A 12,693-nucleotide genomic window follows, 5' to 3' on the forward strand; every position below is an offset into this window, starting at 1 on the left:
GGTAGTAAATCACATGGGAGGAGACTGCCTATCTTTCTACCATGGTGCAGCTCATGGATTCGAGCCCTGTACCTTTGAGTTAGCAGTGCAACTCCTTACCACTAGGCCACCAGAGTTCCTTATTTTACTGTAAGTATTGTCTCAAATATTTCACCCCATCCTGTGTTTTACCTGGCACTCCTATTAAGCTCTTTCACAAACAAGTGGTCTCCTGGGCTGCTGGGTAACTGCCACATGTTTTTCAGTCACAAAAGGCCATGCTTATCTTGGATTCAGTGACACGAGGACCCAGTGGTGATTGGTTCAGGGGTAGTATTTTTTTCCTGCATGTGGAAGCCATGGGTTTGACTCCTCGTGGATATGTTTCATCTACAGGCACCTCCTGTCTGCCATTGGAGGCTTACATGTTGCTATCATGGTGAACAGGTGCTGGTTGAACTTCCAGACTAAGAGTCAGGAGAAAGGCCTGGTGAGCCACTTCTGAAAATTAGCAATGAAACCCTATAGCTCAAAATGGTCTGATCTGTAAGATTACAGGGATAAGTTGAGACTGGGTGGCATTTTGTTCCATTATACAGAGTGTCTCCATTGAGGGCCAACCTAAAGGTACCTGGTAGCCTAATGTTAAGAAGCTACACTGCAATCTCAAAGCTACGTTTTGAATCCACCAGTTGCTCCACGGGAGAAGGATGGGGTATCTCCTTCCATATGATTTACAGCCTCTCAAAAGCCACTGGAAGGTCAGCTATGGGTTGATTCTGACTCAAAAGTACACAACAACAACAAAAATCAGTCAAATGTGATTTGTTGTTGTTGTTGTTTGCTGCCGTTGAGTCGTAGACAACTCATAGTGACCCTATGAACAAAGGGCCTGAGCACTGTTCATACATAGAGTTTCCGGAGGCAAGCCATTTTGGAAGTGGATGCCACTCCTGCTTCCAGGTTTTAGTCGGGAAGCTCCAGCCAACAGTGTCCACCATGGGTACCTATTACCACGATTGGTACATCACTGTCACAGTGTTCAGCATCACAGCAACCGAGTTCCCTCTGTACAGCAACGCACAGACCAGTGCTCTACCACCTTCATAAATATTACTATGATTATTTTTATCTTTTTGTCTGCTGTTACCTTTTCTCAAAGATGTAAATATTAGAAAGAACAGATAACTTTGGAATTATTAATTTTCTTTATACAACTTGCTGAATGGTAATTTCATTAAATTGTATCGCAAAGTCTTAGAGCATAAGTCTCATTTCTTCAATAGCATTATATCAAGGTGCTATTTAGTATTCAATGTACATAGACTGTGATTTTTATCTTGTGGTAAGGAGTTGCACTCCCAATTCAAAGGCACATGGTTCGAATCTACCAGCTACTCCATGGAAAATCTCTTCTCATGTGATTTGTTATGTGTTGCATTATGTACCAGTGAGTCAGAACCAACTCACAGCTGACCCTCCATTGGGTTTTTAGAGGCAGTAAATCATATAGAAGGAGATTTGATTTGGGAAAAATGCAGGATGCCATGATCTTAACTCAGAAAAACCTGGTCAACATTATGGAAATTGTAGTAGTTTTTGAGAGACTTTGTGGGGTATCCAGTAGTCATTCTCTCTAAAATGGCTTGTTGTTGTTAGATGCTGTTGACACCTAAGTTAGCAGATCAAAATTCTGCCCAATCTTATGCCAGCCTCACAATCTCTACCGTACTTAAGCCCATTGTGGTCACTATGCCAATACGTTTCAGAGGTTATGAAAAGTCTTCTCCTGATATTCATAATCAGCCTATTCCTTTGACCTGTCATATAATGTCATATGTCATTGCAAAGATATTTCCAAACACTTGTGTGTAGCTGGGCTTTCCAGAGTCTTTCTCAGATCATCAGAATTTCTTTTTGTAGCTGTTTCTCAAGCATTTATTGGCTTAATTATACCTTGTTAGTTTGTTGAAGTTTTGTGTTTTCTGTCATATCTAATCATAACATTGCTATAAAAGCCAATAATTTGCAGATGATGGCAGATGGTGGAGATCAAAATGGTTGCCAAAGAAAGAAATTAATTTATAGAGCTAATCTAGGTTAGTTTTTTTTCCACTTCAAAGCTCCTTTCTGTTTCTCCTGCAGACTCTCTCTTGGTTGGAGGATTTGAGTCTTTGAAGTTATTTTTCCCCAGGAGGTCTTAGTGGTGCCAACTCTCCATGACAACCATTAAAAACACAGTGAGATGTTTTCTAACAAACCAAAACAATAATAATAATAAAGTTCCTGGAAGCTGGGATGAAGAACAGCCAACGTAATTAAAATCTTCTGGATAACAGAGCAGTTGGTTTTTGCAGTTTGCAATTCTAATCTTGTTGGAAATTGTTATTGTCTTGAAGCTCTTTGATGTGAAACCTCCCTGGATCCTTTGGAAGTCCTCTGGTTTGGCTTTTGGAAAAATAAGTGCAGTTTCTGGATTCACCTGGAGATAAATTTTTCCTTGATGTAAAGAATCTTAAAAGAAGATGGTGCCAATATGATAAATGACCCTGTGTATCTGCTAGTAATTTGAAGTCTTGGAGAAATTTTTTAAATTTAGCTAGGAGATATCTCAGCTGGAGAGTGATTTCCTCCCAGAAAACAGAATATTTGGAGATGAATGGGCTCTCTGCCTCAGTCCCCAAATATTTCTGATTGAGCAACTAGAAAGAAAACTTCAGACTAACAAGGATGGATTTAAACTAGTCTGCCTATCAAAAGGTCAATGGTTCAAATTCACCAGTTGCTCCGTTGGGGGAAAATGTGAATCTGCTCCGGTAAGGATTTACAACTTGGAAAATCCTGTTGGACAGCCCCACTCTGTTTTCCAAGGTTATCAGGAATTAAAGTGAACTCTATTATAGTAGTCTTTTGGGTTGTAAAAAAATTTTTAAGGTGCAACCACTGTGGAAAGCGGTATGGTGCTTTCTCAAAAAGTTGCACATAGAGATACCATTTGACCCAGCAATTCCACTATTGGGAATATACCCCAAAGAGACCATAACTGACATCCGAGCAGATATATGCACACCTATGTTTATTGCAGCTTTGTTCACAATAGCAAGGAGTTGGAAACAACCTAAATGCCCATGAACAAATGAATGGATAAAGAAGCTGTGGTATATTCACACAATGGAATACTATGCTGCATTGAAAAACAAGGAACTCATGCAATATTATTCAAAATGGGTGGTTTTGGAGGACATTAAGCTGAGTGAACTGTCTCAGTCACAAAAGGACAAATATTGCATGGTGCCACTGTTGTAAACAGGACTGACTTTGGGTTTGAGGAGAGACAGAAAGATAGGTTCAGTAATGTATACTGCATTGAAACAGATGAGGAAGAAAACTGTTTAAAAGGAATATGTGATTAGGTATTTCTGTCATGATAGGAGTCTAGAGCAAAGGCTACATGGTGAAGTGGACCTGTGGGGGAGTGATTGTAAAACAATGAAAGAATTTTTCTTTTACTTTTCCAAGAGTGTAGTATACTGGGGGAAGGGTTTGGAGGTGAGAAATGTGCAAAAATGATTGAATAGAAATCCAAAGTCTCTGTAAATTTTTACTGAAATTAATAATAAAATTAAACTAAAAAATTTAAGTTAGAGTAAGGAAGGCAATGGATTTATAACTGCTCATGCTAATAACACTATATCATGGCATGGAGGAGGAATAGTGGAACTGTATTCACATTTACAATATTCTTCTTACCAAAACCATTTATGGAAAATAGGAACTGCATTGGAACATGTATCTCTGGGTTGGAAATGACCATAGTGATAATATTTCTAGCCTTAAACTTAAAAGATTATATTGTTCAAAATAATTTGTTATATATTTGTTTAAATTTTTCCCTCTTTTAACAACTAGGATCTAGAGGGAAGAGAAAAGACCAGAGAGTGGCCAAAATTACTGGGGAAGCTATTGCTGCCAGTTTAGAGCCTATGTCAGGAAAAGGAAGTCCTACTCATAAACAATGCCACCCAAAGGTAATAAAGGAGGTCAGAATTGCTTCCACTATGGAAAGCTGGGCCACTTCAGTAGACAGTGTCACAGACAAGAGCCACAGATAGGCAAGGGAGTAGAGAGGACTCTCCCACTCACTTGCTTTAAGTATGGATCTGAAGGACACTTGGCCAAGGGTGGCCCACATCAGGTCTTCGTGGCTGACATGACTGACAGGCCCCAGCTCCCAGGACACTTCAAGGATTCAGATCCTCCCAGAAGAGCCGTGAGTGAGCATTAACATTACTGGTAAGTATATTCATTTTCTCCTGGACACAAGAGCCTACTATTTGGTCCTAAAAGCCTTCTGAGGTCCCAACTCTTCTCACTATTTCTTAGTTGCTGGAATTGATGGAAAACCTCATAAGCAGTTCCTTATGTCACCTCTGCCTTGCATGCGGACTTTTGAGCTATAAAACAGCCCAGTGGTAGATGGAATTTGGTCCAGGACTTAAGAGTAATAAATGACATAGCTGAGCCTCTACATCTTGTGGTTCCTAACCTTTATACTATAATAGACAAAGTGCTAGTCAATAAGCCTTATATTTTAAGAACTACCTTCCCTCTGTAACTTGATTTGTGCCACTGTTAGAACCTCTACTTGGAATATTATTGCTTTTAATTTTTGACTCATGTACTGTTAACTTGTTAGTTAAATTTGTGTCTTCTAGGCTACAATACTTCCATGATACATCTTCAGGGATATGAACATGTATGGCTAAGCACAGTTGATAACAGTGCATCTAAATTCCAAAATCAATCTCCACAATAGTCTATGTGTTTCCTACTGCCAAAGGGGCCCTTTAGAGTAGTGAGATAGGATCTTCACCCTGAAACCTACAGCGTCCCTTTTCAGCAGGAAGTAGCTAAGAGAACACACAGTCCCCTTTTCCTTATGAATCAGGGTGAAGTCTCTCTCAGGGAGGAGTGATCAGGAATGGCAAAGGACATACTGACAAAGGAGATTAATCAGAACTGGTTTTGACAAGCACTGTGGCAATGGGACAATTAAAACTGACTTTCAAGGAATATTCAACCTGAATCCTTCTGATCATATGGAGATTTTTGAAAGTATTTCTTCTTTGAGTTTATTATGTTTGTTTTATTTGTTTGTGTATAAAAGATCCTCATCTAGATGATAACATAATTATGATAAAAACAAAAGGGGGGCATATGGGAAGCCAATACTAAATATTTGGAATAAATGGAATGCTTTAAAAAATAAAATGAAAAAAAAAGAATAAGAAGAAGAAAAAAAATTTAAATGGAAAATGTTGAGCATTATCTCTTCGCCTTTGGGATGGCTGCACTCTCCTTCTAAGCTTCTGCTTGGAAATGTGGCTCTATCCTTGCAACCTGGACTCTGCAAGTCAATGAAGAACTCATTTTTGTCAGAGTGGCATCCAGCAAATGGTGTTCCTGGATCACTGGATAGTGCAAAAAGCTTTCACTAAACTAATAATCTAATGTTGGTGGGTCTAACCATCCAGTGGTTCCAGCAAAAGAAAGGTTCTGAGATCTGCCCCTGAAAGAAAAAAAAAAACCCTGAGAAATAGGGTCCTACCCTGTGACACATGGAGTCACCATGAATGAGAATTAGCTTGATGACAAGATAACATGTTTCTGAGGGCTCTTGTTCTGAATTGAAATTATTACAGTGAAACTTGTGAGAGCCAGAATTCAATGGGACAGCCTGTTGTTTTCAGGTCTGTAAGTTTTCCGTGTTTTACAAGTGGTAGTCTCACTATGAAATAAAATTCTACAGCCTTCAGTATGGTTTATACCTTAATATGAAGAAAACAAAAAACTTCACCACTGGGTCAGTCATGATCGATGAGGAAAAGATTTAAGTTGTCAATGATTTAATTTTGCTTGGTTCCACAATCAACACTTACGGTAGCAACAGTCAAGAAATTAAAAGACACTTGCATTGGGGAAATCTGCTGTCAAGGACCTCTCCCAAGTTCTAAAGAATGATGATGCCAGTTTAAAGATTAAGGTGCATCTGAGCCAAGTCTTGATATTTTCAGTTGCTTCATATGCATCTGAAAGTTGGACAATGAATAAAAATGACCAAGGAATAATCAGTGTTTGAACTGTGGTGTTGGCAAAGAGGATTGTATATCCCATAGACTGCCAAAGAACAAGAAAATCTATCTTGAAGGAAGTGCAACCAGAGTGATCCTTAGAGGCAAGGATGGTGAAACTTCGTCTCACTTACTTTGGGCATATTCTTAGGAGGAACCTGGCCTTGGAGAGAAATGTCATGCTGGGAAAAGTGGAGGGTCAGGGGAAGAGAAGAAGACCCCCAACTTGATAGATTGACACAGTGACTATCACAGTGGACTTGAGCATGACAGAGATTGTGAGAGTGGCAAGGTTAGGAAAATGTTCAGATCTGTTGCTCACAGAGTTACTGTGAGCTGTAGATGACTTGACAGCACATAATACCAACAGTTCCATCACTTTATTGTCTTAATCTATTCAGGCAAAATACTTGAATTTTCCTTCTCTGACCAGTTTCCACCTCACATAATTTCCAACTTTCACAGATTTTATTGTAGTTATGCACTAACCTAGAAGTGGAATATAGTCCATCAGGAACAATGCTCTCTGCACGGCTCTTTGTTTGGATCTTGTGATGGTAGAGTTCAGGTTACAAAGACAGCCATCCTCAGAGCCTAGTGCACCTACTCAGACACTTGTGTATCTGAAGATGGGAGGGTTCATATGTGTTCCTTACTTTTTTGACTCTGTGGGCAAAGGCCTTAAAGAACAAGTGCTGCATCTCCCATTCCCAGAGCCTCAAAAGGCATGAAATAGTCCTGAGTTCCAGTTCACACTTCAAATTCCCATGAATCTCACAGGCCTTGGTGGAGACCTTCTACTGAAGAGATTTTTCTCTGAAAGAGGACCACAAGTGAATGATGGTTAAACCATGTTGGTGTGGGCTTCAACACTGGACATGCCTCTAAATACAGAACCCTGATTTCATGGTGGGAGTCTTTTCTCTTTCCATGAAGCATTTTCTTCTCCTTGGGGTGGAGGTCCAAAGGTCTTAGTTGGAGACTCTTCATAAAACAATCTTTGTAGCTCCAACTCTCCATGAAGCCCGCCCTAGGGCAATGTATTACAGAACTAGAGATTCTGCTGCTCTCTATGCTGTTCTTGAGAGAGGTAAGAGGGAAAGTACTTCCTAGTATACACTGGAAAATGAAAACATGAAGAGAAAGAATTGATGCATTTGAACTGCAGTGTTGAAGAATATTGAAATACAAGCTAGGTCTAGAAGTGGTTGTGGCACCAGGGACATTATTGCCAATGTCAGATGGATCTTGGCAGAAGGCAGAGAGTACCAGAAGAATGACTATCTGTGTTTCACTGACAATGCAAAGGCATTTGATTCTGTGGATCATAAGAAATTGTGGCTAACCTTGAGGAAAATGGGAATCCCAGAACACTTGGTCATACTTATACAAAACCTAAACTTGGACCAAGAAGCAGTCCTCCGAGCAGAGCAAGGGAACACTGCATGGTTTAAAATCAGGAAAGGAGTACATCAGGGCTTCATCCAGTTCCCATACATCTTCAGTCTGTATATAGAATAGATCATTCGGGAAGCAGGGCTTTATGAGGAGGAGTGTGGCATCAGGTTGGAGGGATACTCAGCAACAACCTATTATATATAAATGACACAACCTTGCTTGCTGAAACTGAAGAAAACCTGAAGCACTTGCTACAAAAGATCAAGGGCTGTAGTCTTAAATATGCATTGAAGCTCAACATCAAGAAGACAAAGATTCTCACTGGGCCAATTGGTACCACCATAATAGATGGAGAAGGTTGAGGTTGTTAACAATTACAGCTTGCTCGATCCACAATCAACACTCTTCACACCAGCAGTCAGAAAATCAAAAGACAATTGCCTTTGGGATATTTGCTGTCATGGACCTCTCTGGAGTGCTGACAGCAACAATTTCAGTTTAAATACAAAGGTATGTCTAATCCAGGCCATGGTCTTCTCAATTACTCATTACACATTGGAGAGTTGGACAATGACTAAAGATGACAGAAGAATTAGATGCCTTCAAGTTGTGTTGCTCGAGAAGAATCTTGAACATACCATGGACTGCCAAGAAAACAAATCAGTCTGTCTTGGAGAGGGTGAAACCAAGTCTTTTCTTAGAGGCTAGGATTTTGAAGGCTCTGCCTCACTTACATTGGTCATGTGGCCAGGAGAGATCAGCCCTTGGAGAACGACATCATGCTCAGAAGGACGATGTAGGAAAGGAAGACCCTGGATGAGATGGATTGGTATAGAAACTGTGGCAATGGGGGTTGGTGTGTCGGAATTAGTGAGACTGGCTCAGGACAGGGAAGAGTTCAGAGCTGTGGTACATTACAGGCAATTCAATGGTGCATAACAACAATAACATACTACAACAATTTTGGAAGCAGGAGGGGCATCCACTTACTAAACAACATGCCTCCGGAAACTCTATGAACTTTGATAAATATTTATAGTTGTAGGGGGGCTTCAGGCCTTTTGTTCATAGGGTCACTATGAGTTGTGTTTGACTTGAAGGCAAACAGCAACAAGAACAATGAACTACCAGATGAAAAAATCAGTCTTAAAAGAAATATGGCCAGAATGTCCTTTAGAAGCGAGAATGGCGAGATATCAACCTGCTTACTTTGGAAACATCATTAAGAAAGACCAGTTGCTAGAAAACGGCATCGTGGTTGATAAAGAGTCAGTGAAGGTGAAGGGAACCCTCAGTGAGATGGATTGAATAATAGTGTCATTGATATAAAAAATGGTCTCAGATGAAGATAATACAGGACTGGAGAGCATTCTGTGATGTTAATATAAAATTACCATGATTCAGAGTCAACTTGACAGCACTGAATATAGCTAGGGCTGCAAATATTTCTGTATGATATCAAATAATAAATATTTCACGCTTTATAAGCTATCTAGAAAACTACTCAACCCTGCCATCACAGCACAAGAGCAACCACTAACAATACACAAGTAACTGGATATTCCTGTGCATGGATTAATTAATTTATTTTTTTTAAATCCAACCAAACAAAGAATAGTTAGTGTTTAGTCTGGACTATAGTTTGCCGACCTCTGGTCTATAGTCATTTCCTCTTCACATAAAGGATGAAAGACAAGATACTCATTACTTTCTCAATGTCTCAGCTCATTAACTATAAAGGCAACATTATATAATATGAAAAGACAGAACTGCAAGAGAAGTGCAGAAGACACTGAAAGAGGATAGAGGAAGGCTTCTATTTTTCTCATAAATGGGGACCAAGTTGGGAGGAAAGTGTTGTAACTAGAAGAGGTCAAAGCGACTTCTCAGTGTGTTGGTGATTAAGGTGGGTCTTAAAAACGAAGCAGAAGTTAAAGTGAGGAAGGAATTTCAGAGAGAGCCAACAGCCCACCCACACTGCATCTCGAGATGCAGTAGAGCCTTGAGTGTGAAGGACCAGCACAAGTCTGTTGTATCACTCTGTTAGTTTAAGAAGCTGATTTCAGCAGCAGGACAGTCTAGAAGGCCAAGGCCAAATAGTGGACGGATGGTCTTTCCCCACATGTGAAGGAATTTGGACTTCTTCTGTAGAGGCTTATTGAGGAGTTTCAAGCAGGTGACACACAAGGTCAGAAGTTGTTGTTGTTATGTGCTGTTGAGTAGCTTGCGATTCATAGTCACCTTATATACAGCAGCCCTAAATCCTGCTCTGTCCTGTGCAAATCGCACTGCCTTTGACATACCCATCCCTATTACCCCAGTCACTGAATCAATCCATCTCATAGAGGGTCTTCCCCTCCTACACCATCCCTCCACCCTCCCAAGAATGATGTCCCTCTCTAAGGACCGGTCCCTCCTTGCAACATGTCCAAAGTATGTCAGACGAAGCCCCAGAATCCTTGCCTCCAAGGAGCAACCTGGTTTAACCCTCTCCAGGATGGATCTGTTTGCTTTCTTGGCAGTCCATCGTACATCCAATAGTCTTCTCCGGCACCACAGCTCAAAAGGCATCAATTCTCCTTCTATCCTCCCTAGTCATTGTCCAACTCTCCGATGCATAGCAAGTGATTGCAGAGACCATGGCCTGTATCAGATGCACCTTAGTCTCCAGAGTGACCCCATTGCTCTTCAGTACCCTGGAGAGGTCCCTAACAGCAGACTTTCCCATAGCAATGTTTTTTTTTTTTATTTCCTCGCTGCTGGTGCCAAGAGTGTTGACCATGGAGCCAAGCAAACTAAAGTTGTTAACAATCTCAATCTCTTCACCATTCATCCTGATGCTGCCAATTGGTCCAGTGGTGAGAATCTTTGTCTTCTTGACATTGAGCCTCAATCCATACTGAAGGCTGCAGTCCTTGACCCTCTGCAGCAAGCACATCAGGTCCTCCTCAGTTTCAGCAAGCAGGGTTGTGTCATCTGCATAACGCAGATTGTTAATAGAACTTCCACCAATCCTGATGCCACACTTCTCCTCATAGAGCCCAGGCTTTCAGATAATCTGTTCTGCATACAGCTTGAAAAGGTATTGAGACAGGACACATCCCTGGCGTACACCTTTCCCAATTTTGAACCATGCAGTGTTTCCTTGCTCTGTTCTGACAACTGCCTCTTGGTCCAAGTATAGGTTTCGCATTAGCACAATCAAGTGTTCTGGGATTCCCATTCTTTTCAGTGTCAGCCACAGTTTGTTATGATCCATACAGTCAAATGTCTTTGCATAATTAATGAAACACAGATAGACATTCCTTTGCTATTCCCTACTTTCAGCTAAGATCCATCTAACATCAGCTACAATATCCCTAGTACCACGACCCCTTCTAAACCCAGCCTGGACTTCTGGAAGTTCTCTGCTGATGTGCTGTTCCAGTTGTTTTTGGATAATCATCAGTAGAATCTTGCTTGCATATGAAATCAATGATATTTTTTTATAGTTTTCACACTGTTGGGTCACCCTTCTTTGGAATGGGAACAAATATAGATCTTTTACAGTCAGTTGGCAAAGTGGTTGTTTTTTCTAGTCCATCCTGGTTTGGAAGCTCCAATGAAATCTTTTCAGCATCGTAATAACCCCTTAAGTTTACATTGACAGGGATTGAACCCAGGTCTCCTGGGTGACCACTGAGAAGTGTGCCACTGAACCACAACTTCTCTCATAAATTATGCAAGTTTGGCTATTCATATGTTGTGTGACCTTGGACCAGTCATTGGATGCTTTATCTTACCTAGAAAATAATATTGCCAGTATTTGGTATAAAATTTCAGAAAAGTATTTCACAGAAAGGGCAAGACTTAACTCTAATGGTGATGATACCGCTCATTAATTGAGGGCTTGTTGTTGGGTGCTATCAAGTTTACTACAACACATAGCATCCTATAAACAACGGATGTGAATCTTGCCCTATCCTGCACCAACCTCACAATCTTTGATATGCTCAAGACAATTGTGGTCTCTCTTGGGTATTCCTCTTTTTCTCTGACCCTCCACTTTGCCTAGCATGGTATCTTTCTCAAGGATTTACCTCTACAGTCTTGGAAGCAGGAGTGGCATCCACTTCCGAAACAGCTTGCCTCTGGAAACCCTATGATCTTGGAGAAACGATGAAAGTTATACAAGTGTTCAGGTCTTTTGTTCATAGTGTCGCATTGAGTTGTCTACAGCTTGCCAGCGCTTAACAACAACAACACCCTTACTGTCAACATGCCCAAAGTATGTGAGACAAAGTTTCACTCTCCTTGCCTCTAAGAACACCCTGGTCACACTTCCTTCAAGACAAATTCTTCTCACAGTTCATGGAATATTGAATGTTCTTCACCAACACCACAGTTCAAAGGCACCGGTCCTTTTGACCATCATTGTTTATTTTCTAACTTTCAGATGCATAGAAAATTTGAAAATACCATGGCTTGGATCAGACACACCTTAGTTTTACAACTTATATTCTTGTTTCTTAGTGTTTTAAGGACTGACTACAGAGATAAATGAGAGAGAGAGAGAGAACACACTATCCTAAATAAGGAAGGCAAAGAAATTATTTGTTCTACTTTTTCACTTGGGAGTCATTAAGAAACTCTGAGACTTCTGTTAACCCAAATAATTTATTATGTGTTGACTTTCATGTCCGTCAGTTTTAGCTGAATGACTTTTAGAATCATCTTTCTCAGTTGTGAACCAAGAGACTTGAAGACACAAAGGGAGCTAGCCAAATTCCATTTTCTGTCTATAGGAGAGATTACTGCTCACCCTATAAACCCCAGCAGGATTTTGTGGGAGAGTCCAGAGGTGTATTTAAATGTTTTTCACCCTTGCTAATGAACAAGTCATGTTGGGCAGACTAGGCTTCCATTGGGAAATGACTTCAGAGGGTTGAAAGAAAGGTCTTAGCCATGCTGATTTTGAATCACAAAGGAAATTATTTTAACTTTTATGTGGATTGTCAGGCAGGGAATAGCACAGGCTGTTTAAGAGTCCTCAGCTCTGGTGGCCTAGTTCATAGAGATTTGCTCTGCTAACCCATAGGTAAGCCCTCTCTGGGGTTTCGAATCCACTAGAGGCAATTCAGGGAATAGATATACAATCTCCTCCTATGCAATTTATGTTGTTGTTATATACCATCGAGTCATTTGT

General features: G+C 40.5%; 1 pseudogene; it reads left to right on the plus strand.

Annotated features, from left to right (window-relative positions):
- The first annotated feature begins 8,693 nt into the window (after positions 1 to 8,693).
- Positions 8,694 to 12,693, plus strand: part of LOC102871065 — a 48,303-nt pseudogene continuing 44,303 nt past the window's right edge.

This window comes from Elephantulus edwardii, unplaced genomic scaffold (assembly GCF_000299155.1).
Source record: "Elephantulus edwardii isolate Elephantulus edwardi_28Jun2011 unplaced genomic scaffold, EleEdw1.0 scaffold00051, whole genome shotgun sequence".
Lineage (NCBI taxonomy): Eukaryota > Metazoa > Chordata > Mammalia > Macroscelidea > Macroscelididae > Elephantulus > Elephantulus edwardii.